The sequence below is a fragment of the Staurois parvus genome, unplaced genomic scaffold, assembly GCF_062004578.1.
Source record: "Staurois parvus isolate SC_StPar_1 unplaced genomic scaffold, SC_StPar_1.0 ptg000178l, whole genome shotgun sequence".
Lineage (NCBI taxonomy): Eukaryota > Metazoa > Chordata > Amphibia > Anura > Ranidae > Staurois > Staurois parvus.
Window position 1 is genome coordinate 3,777,409 of NW_028317974.1, and position 15,630 is coordinate 3,793,038.

General features: G+C 42.0%; 1 protein-coding gene across 1 annotated transcript in view; it reads right to left on the reverse strand.

Moving 5' to 3' along the window:
* The window catches only part of CDC42SE2 (CDC42 small effector 2), a 190,112-nt gene that overhangs the window by 89,872 nt on the left and 84,610 nt on the right, over positions 1-15,630 (reverse strand). Inside the window, exon 2 of the mRNA XM_089677155.1 lies at positions 1,240-1,325. The gene's annotated coding sequence lies outside the window, so the exon portion shown is untranslated. The remainder of the gene's footprint in view (positions 1-1,239; positions 1,326-15,630) is intronic.

The following is a 15,630-nucleotide window of genomic DNA, read 5'->3' on the forward strand; positions in this document are numbered from 1 at the left end:
CAAGAAGTAGAAGGTCTGGATCCCACAACTAGGCCGCTGAAAATTACTGACCTATAACCAAAATGGACTGTATGGGGACTGTCTTTAACTCAGGGCATATACCCAGTTCTAATAAAGCTACATACCAACAAACTTACATAGGCAATGGAAATTGAAGGTAAAGTATATTTGAACCCAAGAACAGATGTTTGCAGCTTACTAGTCCTTAGATATGGTGACTGCATTTGTTTTCTTTTTTCCACATAATGTTTTCCTTTATTTTAACTAGGTGATCCTGCCATGTGTTTTAGAACTAAACAACCTATCCTTCTTTTCTCCATAATGGGGAGGCGTTTTGTACTCCTGAGATAGCAGAGAGAAATACTAACTGATAACAGTCCAGAGGTAGAGATAACAGGAAGTTATGAGCTCACAAGATTTCTGGCTGGACAAACAGCTTTTTTTTTTTTTTTTTGCACTTGTTGAACAATGGTATATTTAACAGACCAAAAGGGAACAAATAAGAGAAAATTTGTTTATATATGCTTTAATTTTTCATAATTGTCATCATAAAGTACACCATTCAGTTTCTATGTAGATTTACTGTTGATACCTATGATTACCTTTTTAGCTGTAAGGTAGCTGGTAAACCTTTGACATTTTTTTTTCTTCCCATCATAAAAGGATTTTGGTTGTAACTCTGGAAATCCTCCTTAAGGCTTTTTGCTGCGTTTTTGATGCGTTTTTTTTCTCAACTTGTTGCTGGGCAGAATAAAACGCAAAACACATCAAAAACGCATCAAAAATGCATTAAAACGCACTATATGCATTTCTGCAGCGTCTCCACTGCAGTCTATAGAGCGTTTAAAAAAGTCCCTGACCCTTTCCAAAAAACGCACTGGGTGAAAACACGGAGCTGTGAACCTGTCCCATAGGAAATCATGTTAAATGGACTGCTGTGCATTTCTGCAAAACGAAGCAGAAAACACATAGGTGTGGAACTAAACCCTCCGTACCCAATTCAGTCAAGGAAGCAGTCATCTTAGCTTTTTTTTCATCTGCAACTGCCATGGCGGTGCATATTGGATCAGTTATGCCTCCAGCCATCTGATGGTTTGACAGTTTGGTTGATAGCACAAGCAAATGTGACAGCTAGTATTCCCGGCATGCCGAGAATGTAACTGTTTTTTTTAACTGTTAAATTGATGGGTTTAGATCTGCTTTAATGAAAGTATAAGCAGTGTGAATTTATGAACATACCTCTGCATTCCAAGGATAGATCCACCTCCGTTCCACACCAAGCACTTTCAGATCTTTAAAAAATTTCTGTCGATGGTCTGGCCCAACTGTCAGATAAAAAAATTTACAAAAAGAAACTTGTGAGGAATTTGATCTGATACACCACAGAGGCTGCTGTAAAGCAAATAGAGGAATGGCATTTACTATACCAATAAACACTGGAAAACCAATGTCTACAAACACAGATGTATGCGGCTATTTAAAAAGACATAAAAAGAAGCCCAGCCTTCAAGGGCAGGAATTAATACTTACCCATCTCACTCCACCAACCTCTGTTTAGAGAGTCGGCTGCGGAATATTTCTCAGCAAATTCAACAGAACGGTTAGTAGAAGTGTTAAAGTTAAATTCTGTGGAAAACTGAAAAAAAGTCCCCTGCAGTGGGATCCTTTTGCAATGCAAGGATTAAATGCTCATTTTTGCCTAGGGTACCTGAAAAAGGACTTTTACTTATCTAAACCCTCTCACCAGCAGGCTCCCTCGGTATAAGACCAGCCCCTGCTTCCTTTTCTCATAGGCACGCTAGAGGTTTCAGGCGCTTTCATGTCATCAAGCACAAAGCACTATATAACCAATAGCCTTGCACTGTAAGCAAGGACGCAGAGAAACTGTTCACAAGCTGGAGTGTCGGGAAGAAGAGGAAAGCTCTAGCTGTCAGAGAGTGAAGGATAAATTAAGATGAAGTCCTCTTCCGTCTGGTACCCTAGGCATAAATGAGTATTGAACTATTACAGAGGTAGCCCCACTGCTAGGGCATTTTTTTTTCTTGCTTTCCCCAGATTTCAGCTTTACAGGTCGGACGTTTTGTTTTCGTTTTCTTTTTTTTTTTTTTTTAAGAGTAGCTTTATATAGCTATCTTTCTGTTTACTGATTTATACACATCTGCCATGCTGCACAGCCAGGGCGACTGCTGTACATCTTCCTGGCTTAGCTTTACTAAAAGCAGCTTCACCTGCCTGTCAGTTGAACAGGGATGATGATGTTGATTCATCGTCCACCTAACAATTTTTTTTTCTGAGAACATTGCCTGTGATGCCGGCCATACATGGGTTGAAATTCGAACGATTTTTCATCCGAAAATCGGACCTAAAAATAATTGTCCGATTTTCACTCTGTTAGTGAGTCAATGGCATTGGCTGATTTTCGTGGTTCCTCCCCTTTTCGGTGATTGGGCATGTTGGAAAATTCGTGAAAATGACCGATTTTCAACTCGATGGTAAAATCGTACGATCGCTTTTCCGAAAAGAATATATGCATGATCCTGTATGAGCCTGGAAGGAACAGAAGTTTTGGTTGTTATATGGGGTGAAATTTATGACTTGGTCGGCCGATTTTCAAAATCATTGATGGCATTATCGAATTACCGAGCGAAGAAAGTTTTTGATTTTTGGACGAAAAATGAAAAATCATTCAGTATTCGACCCATATATGGCCTGCATTAGGGTTGGTTAGAACTATAAGCATACAATACATACATGTACCAATAGTCAAATATATTGTAATGTACAGCGCTGAGCGAACTTTTGGCGCTTTATAAATACTGTATAATAATAATAATAATAATTATTGTTTGCACAGTCTGTTTTTTGTCTAATGTCATTTCAGCCCAGAGTCTCTTTAAACTTGCCTACTTGCATGTCTCATCAATACTTTTTTAATCACCAACTCTGAAATAACATGCATACGTCTTTGTATACATACGGGTTGGCAACTTAAAACATTCTGAAGCCATTGGATTAGCAAAGCACTTCGGAAAGTAGAATATTCTGAAGGGGGGACCAGCCATGGCAGCCTCCATACTTAAAATATAACAGGTTTTCTTTAAATCACTGTACAAAATAAAGGTAGGATCATTCCAAATCATAACAGCCACAGCACCACCTGCCTGGAGTTTGCATGTTCTCCCTGTGCCTGCGTGGGTTCCTCCCACTCTCCAAAGACATGCTGGTAGGTTAACTGGCTCCTGTCTAAATTGGCCCTAATATGTGTATGTATGGATGTGAGTTAGGGACCTTAGATTGTATGCTCCTTGAGGGTTAGGGACTGATGTGAATGTACAATATATATGTAAAGTGCTGTGTAAATTGATGGTGCTATACAAGTACCTGATATAATAAATAAATAAATAATAAAAGTCTTTTAAGAGATGCTCTACCAAAGATGTAATAGAGAAACCTAATGGAGACATTTGAGAATATGATAGATGGCCTGCTGTCCCTGTAACGGAGATTGTGTAGAGATCTAGCACAGTGCTATTACAAGCGCACAACAGAGAATGATTCTCATTGTAGTGGAGAGCAATCTTTGACATAAACTGGTAACAAGAGATTCACTTACATTTATACGTTTACAATAAATCCTCTCTGCATTAAACGACAAGTCCCAGAGAGTAATGCAATAAGCTGATCTGCTAGCAGAATGGATTGCTTGGAGAACAATACATACACAAATTCGAATGGAAAAAGGGACATGTAACTTGTCAGATGTGGCTGCACTACAATACAAGCTTGTTCTGCCGCACACCCACCATTTAAATAGGCACAAATAGTGCTGGACTGATATTTGTCATGTGTTTGGAATAACACTGTGAAAAGTCCAGCTTGGGTTCACTTAGGCTCCATTCACATTAGCCTTTTTTTTAAGCCCCTACAAACGGTTATCAGCTTTTGTGTTCTGCTCCTAGCAGCTAAACAGTGTTATCTTATGTGTCCATGCATGCTATTTTAGGTTAGTAAAATCTGTCAAGCTTCAACATTTAGGAGAAAAAAAAAACATGTTTTTGTACAGTTTTTGGGAACGTTTTTCCAGCAGAAAAAAAATGCTGAACGCTCCTAAAACTGCATTTACCATCATTTTTTTATCCAGCGTTTTTTCCAGCATTTTTTGAGCTTAAACAAACATGCTAATGTGTGTGAAGTCTTAATGCGTATCTATGGTCAAAATGTAAAATCATCATTAACCACTTGCCCTCCAGAGGATTTACCCCCCCTTCCTGACCAGGCCATTTTTTGTGATCTGGCGCTGCATTACTTTAACTGACAATTGATTGGTCATGCAACGCTGCACCCAAAATGAAATTTCTATCCTTTTTTTCCCCACAAATAGAGCTTTCTGTTGGTGGTATTTGATTGCCTTTGTGTTTTAAATTTTTTGCACTATAAACAAATAAAAACAGACAATCCTGAAAAAAAAACTATATTTTGGACTTTTTGCTATTAAACATGTCCAGCAAAATAATTTAAAAAATCATATTTCGTCATAAATTTAGGCCAAATGTATTCTGCTACGTCTTTGCTAAAAAAAAAAAACCCAATACGTGTAAATTAATTGGTTTACGTGAAAACTATAGCATTTACAAATGGCGGTATATATTCTGGAATTTTTTCTTTTTTTTTTACTAGTAATGGCAGCGACTTCTAGTGGGACTGCGTGACTGCGGCAAGCATTCTGACACTGGAGGGAACTGACTTGGTGTCACTGACATCCCCAGTGACACCAATATAGTGATCAGTGCTAATAAAAACACAGACACTGTACTAATGCTACTGGGCAGGAAGGGGTTAATATGTGGGGCGATCAAAGGGTTACCTGTGTTCTGCTTTACAGTGTGCTGTGTGTGTGTGCTTTACACTGTAAGCCCATGCTTTGTACGGCTCTGCTATGCAGAGCCGTACAAAGCAGTGTGCAGGAGCTGACAGGGGAGAGATCTGTGTTGTTTATATACAGGTCTCTCCCCTGTCGGTAATACTCGGCGATTGCGGGTGCCGGCGGGGAATCACTGGCTGGGGCCGGTGATTGACAGCCGAGGCTGCGAATGGCGGCGTGGGTAGGGCACACGCACCCCCTAAACAGAACTGCAAAATCACGTATACATATGTGATTTTGCGCACCCGTGCCGCCCTGTAGAAGTATTTCTGCTATAGGGCAGCGCAGAAGCAGTTAATATTATACCAGATTTATAAAGCAGTTTGCGCAGCGCTTTACAATATAAAGGGAGACAGTAAGGTTACAATACAATTAAAATAACGAGGATTAGGAGGGCCCTGTTCATAAGAGCTTACAGTCTAACAGATCATGTATTCATTTCCACATTATTATTTCTAGCGCACTCTCATTAATATGAACAATCTTGAGGTTTGTAAACTTACTTTATGAAGGTTCCACACATTTACTTCCTGAACTCTGTGACACATATTTACTATGCCCTGCGGATAGGCACTGCTGAGCCTGCCTTCTGAACTAAAGAGGTGCAGAGAGCAGGAAGAGTCAGTACAGGAATCACTGCTTGCAGGCAGCAAAGTACCATGGGATATGTAGTCCTCAGATATTTAAAGGAAACAGAAGAGGAGAAGCTGCAAAGCATGCAGGGAATGCAGGAAGTTGTGGAAAGAGATCATCAGCAGACAGGCAGAACGCACAACATGAAAGGAGATTGTTCAGGTAAGCTCATATTGAATTATCCATAATAACGATTGTTTAGTTTGCCATTTCAATGCTGATGTTACAACAACAAAACTCAAATAATGTGATTTCCCAACTGTGGCTCCCTGACATCACCATACGACCACATATAAAATTCAGTATATGTAATGCTAGAGGGGATTGTCAGAGACATGATGATCGGACTGTAGACATGCATGATACATGTCTGGATGGAGACTGGAGACGTGTTACACAGGGCTAATAGAAATGATTGTTATAGGGCAAAGTCCAAGCTCCCCACAGCAAGTTCCAAAGAGCCACAGGTTAAGCAACAGGGATTTAAAGGGTCAGACCACTTTAAACGTAATACTTAGCCTTAGGCGGATGTCAAACGGGTGACTCTGCTGTTAGCAATGATTCCGCTTCCTCTCTTTCCCTATGGAATCGCTTCCTTGCTAACTGAGATAGCGAGATGTTGTTTCCATCACTAGCTATCAAGATTCGGCAGCATTTGGGGCCAACAAGGGAGCAATTTCATAAAGATAAGTGGAAGGCTCTCTGAAAGTGAAGTAATGGTTATTCACTTTGGAAGATTAAAAAAAACAAAAAAGAGCATGTACACCACTCTCTGACCATGCTATTATGTAGAAGCTTTGTAGCAGTTATAGAATCATTCTGATTAACATTCGTGCTTCTTAGAAAACAGGAGTTGCAGCCAAAGAAAGATCTGAAGCTTCATTCACTCCTATGCAGGTGGGCACCCGTCTTTGTGCAATTTCATGTGTTGCATTTTGGGCAGCCCATTGAAAATGATGCATGAAAATCGAATTAAAGAAGTGCATGACCCTTTTTCTCCCCCTAATCGTCCCACACTAAAAACGGATAGTACTTTGTTGTCATACGCATGAAAGCACACAATAGCAAGGTGCATTAGGGGTGCCATAAAAAATAACTGGCACCCCCATGCACCAGATATGAACCTAACCCAAAGTTGACCATACAGTTATAGGATTGCTAAACAAATCCCCCGATAGGCATTGTATTCTCACAACCAGCTCCAGCAGCTGTCAGAACACCCAAACAGTGGCTGCATCCAATCTGATGCTTTTCAGCTAAGAAAATTTTCCACCAGGCTCCTTCAACAAAAGTCAATTGTTTAATTAGGTTTTGTTGAGTTGAGTGGTGCTGACGGGTGCCCATAGCTCAAATCTCAGCCATGAGCCTAAAGCCTGGAACACAGTTTTTTTCAGCAAGCTGAAGGAAAAAAACAAAACAAAAAACTGAGGCACTCACTGTAGTATGTGAAGTTAGTACAGTGATCTCCCCACAGAGCTATTGTGTTTTGACAGGGGGACTACAGCCCCCCCAGAACACACTGGTCATCGCTCGCAGCCATTGGCTCTGAGCACTGATCTCATGCCAAACGGCTGCTGATTTTCCAGCATGCCCATTTGACAGAAGCCAGCCAATATTTGTCCTGTGTGTACTAGCCTTTAGGCCTCTTGTGCGCAGTTGCAAACCAGTTTTTCGGCATACTGTCAGGAATGGACTCAGCACTGGTGGTGGGACTCACCTGCCGTGTGGGCTGTAGTACCAGGGCTGACCAGCGGGTGCTCTCAGCAGCCAGAAGCTCACTCCTGCAGTCAGCCAACACCTGGGGCTGATTGCAGGAGGTGTATTTAAGGAATGACCAGGCCTGTGATCAGTGCCTTGGTGTATGTTTCCCATGAGCCCCAGTACCTGGTATCCTGTGTTCCTGCCTAGTTGCTGACCCTGCTTTGATCCTGACCTCTGCTGGCCGTCTCCTGTTGAACCCCTGGCTTGCCTGACCATCCTTCTGCCTGATCCTCTGTACCGTGCTGCCCGTGAGTTACTGAACCCGGCTTGTGACCCTGACTATTCTCTGCCTGCTCCTCCGGTACCTCACTGCCCGCACGTTGCTGACCTGGCCTGCCTGAGTACGCCTGACGCTATCCAGACGATCCATCCATCCCGCACGGATCCAGTCACTACTGTCCAAACCTGCCAGCCCCTTCACATCAGGCTTTCCCCCGGTACATACCCTCGGCGGACCACTCTACCACAGTTGGGTGCACTCAGGGGCCGCGACCTGGTCTCAGTCCTGCGACAAGTCCATCCCCACCATCATGGGCTCTGGTGAAAAGGCAGACTGGGGCTTAGACTCCGCGCCCTGGGGAATCCTGTTCTGTGGGTCACTAGAGATCCCGTCAGGCGGTGCTTGACAGTACCTTACGGCCCGCCTGACCATTCCACCTCTCCAGCCTGACTACGCCTGTGTTCCTGAAGCCTGCTAATTCTTTGTGTCAGTCCACACATTTCTGGTCATACCCGGATCCCTAACACATACAGGGCTTTTTTTTTTTTACTGATCTAAATGCAGCTCATTGTTTTCAGTGCACCTTTACACACAGGCACATTAACATTCGCTTTGTATAGATAGGTTAAAAAAAGTTGCCGGTCAGTCTTTTATGTGTGCAAATACGCACGTAAGATGTTAATTTGAAAAAAATCAGGATTGCATTCTGGGAGTTTATTTTACACATTTATGAGTGGATGCGCAAAATAAACACCTGAAATTTCGTCCAGGAATGTTCAAACATCAGTATTGTGTGCAAGTATCCTTAAAGTGGTTCTAAAGTCTAAGAGTAAAAAAGGTAAAAAAGGCTAAGGTAAAGAAAAATCCCCACTAACTGCCCCCCCCCCCCATCCCCTCAAACACTTAGGGCTCATGTACACTGCAGCTCCTAAACTGACATTCAGGAGCTGTTCAGCATATTTTTCAGCAGCCCCTGAACTCTCCCTAATGTTTTCCTATGTGTCCATGTACACATCGTTGTTTACAGGCAGTTGAGTTTACAGTCGTTTTTTTGAACGCACCAAACTTGCATTCAGGAGTAGAATTTACCGGCGTTTCAAATGCCAAACGCTTGTAAACGCGGCTAACTGCGTTTTATAAGCGGTTTTTAACTGTTCCATGTCCAGATGCTGTCCAGAGCCTTTTTCATCATCAGAAATGCATGCAAAGCGTTTTCCATGTATTCAAATGGACCTAGTACACCAGCGCAGTCAGTTCCAGATTTCACGTGAAGGAAAAATGGTAGAACGTGCTGCAATATGCTCATGATGGGATCCATAGTGAATACAACCAGAAAAGACAGGTCATCTCCTCAACACATACTGCTCTCTCTGCTTCTGCTCTCTCTATTCCTCTCAAAATATCTGAAATAGTCAATTTTTTACTGTTTTTCTGGGCATTTGGGAAGGTCTCCTGAGGTTATCTTTTAAAAACGCTTCTAAACACAAAACGCACATAAACGCGGTATGCAAACGCGGCTAAACTGCCATTTTTAACCTACATTTTCCAGCAGTCAGTTTCCATCGTTGAAAAGAGTTTTCCAAAAACCTGTGTACATGAGCCCTTACCTGAGTCTGTCAGTGATCTAGCACTGTTCTTGACAGCAGGTCTTCTCTCTTCACATTCCGTTATCACAGGAGACTATGGAAGCAGCAAAAGACATTGGCTTCTGCTGCTATGTGTCAAATCCTGTGGGGAGGGTGCGGGGGGGTGGAGGGGCATGGCTGAGCCACGCTATTTGTGTATAAGGACGCACACAGCCCAACTCAAGAGCATGCCCACTTGTGTGCCCCCACAGCACATGGCTTGCTATGGTGGTACCTGCAGAAAAGTAGGAGAGGATAGTGCCAGTGGGGGACTCCAGAGGAGGAGGAAAGGGACCACTCTGTGTAATACCATTGAGCTAAGTAGATATGTACAATATCTTTTTTTTTATTTTAATTTTAAAAAAATTAGGCTTTACAACTAATTACAAGTAACAGTGATAGTGATCTTTAGCTAATTTTTTGTGAGCAATTTTTTTTGCAGCATATGGAACTAGATACAGAATGAGTAGAACCAGTAGCTGCTCATGTAATGCAGCCACTGATGATCACATACCTCCCAACTTTCTCCAATCAGTAAGATGAAGGACTAGAAGGTACATGATCAAGGACAGTCTGCGATGAAGGTATTCTAATCATTATGGTCTGTTATAACACTGGGCTACAGTGCAACCGACAGAGAGGCAGGGCTGATATAAAACAGCAAGACTCATTTTTTTAACAAATCTACACAAAAAAAAATGACAGACAGTATTTGATTGGCTGTTGTGGGCAACACAGTTCCTTTCCTTCATTTCCATAGATTAGATCCAGCATATGTTATAATACAGGAGTGATATAAGAGAGCAGATCTTCTCCGTGAGACAGAAATAAAAATCCGCCTAATCAATGTGCAGTCACAGAACGGCATTAGAGGTGGATTTAGTACTTCTCCACGACGTGACGGCGTCTTTCTAAAATCAATTAGGAGGAGCAGCGAGAACAGATGACCTGCTCCAAAAAGTACAATCCAATTGTGTGTGGTAATGATGTTGCGGTCACGAGCTGGGACGCCTTACAAGAATAACACAATGACACAAACAGAGCCTTGTTTGTCAGTAAGAAGAAGCAGAGGCGCAAAATGCCGTGTGCGCTGACTGCGAAATACCCTCCATGCTAGGGCTGCGGACACGTGTGTTGTAGAATAAACATGGAGAAATAAACATATCAGTCTTACACAACCTCACAGGGTTCTTCTGTGTTGTATAAACAGATATACAAAAATAAATAAACAGCTGTGATTTTACAAATACGATGATCACAGTATCACACAATGAAAATATTTCACAAGTCAGGAGAGCAATTATTGGACTATGTTCATTTACCTAACAAAAATACAATTCACAGTAGAGACAACAGAAAGAAGGCCAATAGAGTACCTTAAAACAACACATTCTGTTTAATCTTCCTGGCGGTATGATTCTTTCCGATTTTTTATGCTGAAAGCGGTACCATTTTTTTGCATGGAAATATGTAGTTTTTTATTGTAGGCTGTAATTTTTAGGAATAACTCACTGAAATCTGTACGAACAAGAGTCTAGTAAACATCCCGGGTATGATAAAACTTGAAACACGAAATCATAAATTATAATTTAATAAATAATCATAAAAATAATAATATAATAATAATACATTTATTTCAATAATATAATCAAACCAAAAACACTGAAATTTGAAATACAGAGGCAAATTCGCACATCGCTGAGCAAAGTCGCAAAATCGTTTTCAGTGTCTGATGACGAATTTCCCCACAAATCATCACTCAATTCTGCAAGTGGTTCTCATTTACTATCGCTGTTCTAAAACCGCTTTTGACGTAAAGGGACGCTTTTTGGACGCCATGGACTTTTCTAAGTTTCCAGGCAGAAAGAACAGTCAAAATGCAGGCAGGGCACAGGACAAAGCAGTAGGGACAAAATATATGTGAAATGCATTGAAACAGCAATGACAGCAAAAATGACATTTTTTCAAAATTTCAAATTTCATGCCGGTTCCGGCGCCCATACGTCCCGACGTCACAGGGACCGGAACACGGAAGCTGGATGCCGGCATCGGCCGGAGGAGATGGCCGGGGACGCTGCAGGGGACACATCGCGGGAGCGAAGGACAAGGTAAGTGCTGCAGGGACCCCCTGAGCAACGCCGCATGGTAAGCCCAAGTGTAGCTCGGGGTTACCGCGCTTGGTACTCAAATTTTACCCCAAGCTACACTCGGGATAACCGCTAAGGAGGTTAACCACTTGCCTACAGGGCACTTATACCCCCTTCCTGCCTAGGCCAATTTTCAGCTTTCATCGCTCTCGCACTGACAATTGTGCGGTCATGCAACACTGTACCCAAATAAAATGTTTATCTTTTTTTTTGAGACAGATAGAGCTTTCTTTTGGTGGTATTTAATCACCACTGTTTTTTTTTTATTTTTTGCTAAGCAAACTAAAAAAGATTGAAAATTAAAAAAAAAAAAAAGTTTTTTCTTAGTTTCTGTTATAATATAATTTTGTAAAGAAGTAATTTTTTTCCTTCACTGATGTGTGCAGTGATGGGCACTGATAGGCGGTACTGATGAGGAGTCACTGGTGGGCATTGACAGGCATCACTCATATGGCACCAATAGGGGGTATTGATGGGCACTGATAGGCAGCACTGATAGTTGGCACTGAAAGGCAGCACTGATGGGCACTGATATGTGGCATTGATGTGCACTGGTATGTGGCATTGATGGGCACTGACAGATGGAAATTATGGGCACTGACAGGTGGCACTGATGGGGCTACACTGATCATCAGTGCCCTGATGATCAGTGTAGATGTCCCCTCTGAGGAATGCCGATTACCGGCTGTCCTCTCCGAACGTGCTATCGTGACTTCTATCAGTGTTCAGCAGAGCACTGGGTAAAGCTTATAGGAGGAGTTTTCTCTAGGAGGATTCAGAACCCCTGACCTCTGTCTGGGCAGTGCTGATTGGCCATGTGCTGATCACATGCACTCTCCCAAGAAAAAAAACCTCTCTAGTAATACACACCAAAGCTGCATCTCTGTTTCTACTTCATTCATTCTGTGGCTCTGTGCTTCTTCCACCTCACCTGCTACCTCTTGATCACAACCTCAGCTGCCATCAACGGGCAGCTCAAACCAAGATGGCCACCTTCACACATAGATTCAGCATGGTACGCAAATAATGGGGAAAAGTTCAGCTGTACAGAACCTACAGACAACATTGGCAACTAGTCCTTTGCTTGCCTTTTTTGGCCCATCTTCCACATTTAAGAGCCTCAAATTATTCTATCATGACTATTCTCCATTATTTTTTCAGAACAACTCGAAGGCTAATTTCACTCAACAGCCTTTGGAAGGATGAAGACACTTACTAGAAATTCATGTGTCTATATCTGTTGGAAGAACCTAGCTCACATCTACATCCACCTGCTACACCCATTACTATAATCTTTCATGCCACTGGATTCTCGATATGCTCATTAATTTAACAGAAGAGGTACCAGGATCCCTAGCTTGGCTTCAAATTACCGTGCAAGAGGGCAGTGAGATACAAGAAGCCAAAGGTATGATACAGTTCAGCAGTTTCTTGATTGGTCATGATTTTAAGAGAGAGACTTCACATGACTTGCTGGACAGGACTGAAGCCGGCAATCACAGTTTAATATCAGTACTCTATAAAGGCACCACGCCATCCAAAATTAGCTATAGTTTAGGTATGGGTATTTTTGGATAGTTATACCGGGCTATCTAGGACCCATTTAAGTATTTATGTGCCATACCTGGCCAATCCCCTTGAAAGATGGAAATCATTGTAGTAGGCACGGCATTAGGAAACAGCGGTGCCTACTACAGTGATTTCCACTTCAACAGCGACTAGCCACATATGGCACATACATTGGTCCAAGCTGGTCCAATATAACTATGCAAAAATATCAATACCTAACCTTCAGCTTTAAAGCGATTCTAAAAGTTGTAATGTATTCTTAAAATGACAAATATGTTATACTTACCTGACTTGTACAATGGTTTTTAACAGAGAAGCCCCAATCCTCTTTTTTTTGGGTCCCCCGCCAGTGGTCCTGGCTCCTCCCTCCTGCTGAGTGCCCCCAATAAAAAGCCCCCCCCCCCAAAAAAAAATAAATATAATGAATTGCAGCCCCTTAGATGTGGTAGCTGCAGTAGTTAAAGCGGAGTTCCACTCACCCTGTCAAAAAATAAAAGTCAGCAGCTACAAAAACTGTAGCTGCTGACTTTTAAAAAACAGCCACTCACCTGTCCCGCGGTGTGTCCCCTGCAGCCCGTTTCACCGGCCGTCCTCTATTCCAGGAGGCTGGCATCTTCAATGTGGGCACCCGGCTGTGACAGCTTGCGGCTTCACAGCCAGGTACCCACTGCGCATGCACGAGTAGCACTGCGCTTCGTGAATGGTCCTGTAGTCTTCTGGGTCCTGTCATGTGTCCCAAAAGACTACAGGGAGGGGAGGGAGGGAGGACACCTTCCGCTTCCAATCGCCTAGGCGATCAGACCAGAAGTGGGAGCGGGTACCTATCAAATTCGGGTACCCGCCCCCCAAAGGTGCCAATCCTTAATGAGGAGCTGATAATCCAGTGTATAACAAAATCCTGTATTAGGGTAGCTACACTCACTCCTCTGCTGTATCTATGGAAAGAGCCATGACTTTTGTTCTCCTGATTCAAATTATAGTGAGGTCTTCCTCTCTTCATCTCTGTAACATGACAGACAGATGGAACTAGTAGTTTACATAAGATAGATAAGAATGCTTGTGCTTTCATTGCAACTCACAGGAAGTGACAAGGATGGTGCATTTCTGGCAGGATCAAGAGGTATATTCTCAGCTTGAAAAATGACAGCGTATGCAGCCACCATATCTAGGGGCTGATAAACTGCAAAAAAAAAAAAAAATACATAATTGCTCTTGAGTTTAGCTATCCCTTATGGCAGATATAAGAAAAATTCATTTAATCCAGTAATGCATTTTAAATTAAGCTAGTGTAAGTACTTTAAATATAAGTACATAAACATGTCTTTATATTAGTTTCTCATGAGCCCCTGCACAAAAAGAAGGATCATACAAGAGGTTAAGCAGGATTATAAATACTTTGGCAGGTATGACAGTGTAATGTACTGTATATACACGTTGCAACTATGTATGTAGCATTTGCCTGGAGTATACCTTTAAGCCATGTTATTAAGCATGCTATGTATTCCCAATCCCAAGCAGCGCAGGCTCCCTGCTGTTTCACATACAGATACAGACAAGGAATTTTCTCAGAATTATGTCACAAGAAGCTGGATCCTTGACAAATAGCACATGTAAGAAGATTACATAAAGCTCAGATTAAGATATGAGTAGACTTTCTAACTTTAGAGCAATTTCAGCTCACCTTTCACTTGCAGCCAGAAGCTGGTTTTTTGGATCCGTTCAGACTGTATACTCTGTTGACATACTATCATGCATTAGGGCACACTGCATTAAGGCAGCCTATTTATTATGACGCACCAAAAAAAAAAACCACAAACCACAAAGCATAAAGCATAAAAAAAACAAAGAAAAACATTACATGATACTGCTAATGACATTGTACACTATTGGTTTATAAATACTAAATAAAGAGAGCCCACAAAGTTAACTTGGCCCAATTATTGACTGTACTGCTCAAACAGGACTGTAAGCATAGAAAAATGGGAGCAATACTGTTGAATGATTTTAGGTGCAAGTTCCAGTGCTGTCACTATCATGCTGGCTTCATTATCTTAGATTGTAAGCTCCCAGGATCAGGCCCTCCTATCCCTCTTGTATTGAACTGTATTGTTGCTGTATTGTCTCCCTTTATATTGTAAAGCACTGAGCAAACTGTTGGCTCTATATAAATCCTGTATAATAATAATAATCTAGTGAGTTACTAAACCAAGACTAGAGTGCAGGATGAGAGTTCAGACTTCACTGGCTGCATGCTGTCTATCAAATTATTAGGCAACAACATTTTTAAAGCTGACCTCCAAGGAGATATAAAAGATACAAATGAATTCTACTCTGTAATCATTAATACATCATGAAAGGAATTAAAACAAGTACCTTATATACTCGAGTATAAGCCGACCCGAATATAAGCCGAGGTACCTAATTTTACCACAAAAAACTGGGAAAAACTATTGACTCGAGTATAAGCCGAGGGTATCAGTGGGAGGAATAGTGCCCCATCATTGGTGTCAGTGGGAGGAATAGTGCCCCATCATTGGTATCAGTGGGAGGAATAGTGCCCCATCATTGGTGTCAGTGGGAGGAATAGTGCCCCATCATTGGTGTCAGTGGGAGGAATAGTGCCCCATCATTGGTGTCAGTGGGAGGAATAGTGCCCCATCATTGGTATCAGTGGGAGGAATAGTGCCCCATCATTGGTGTCAGTGGGAGGAATAGTGCCCCATCATTGGTGTCAGTGGGAGGAATAGTGCCCCA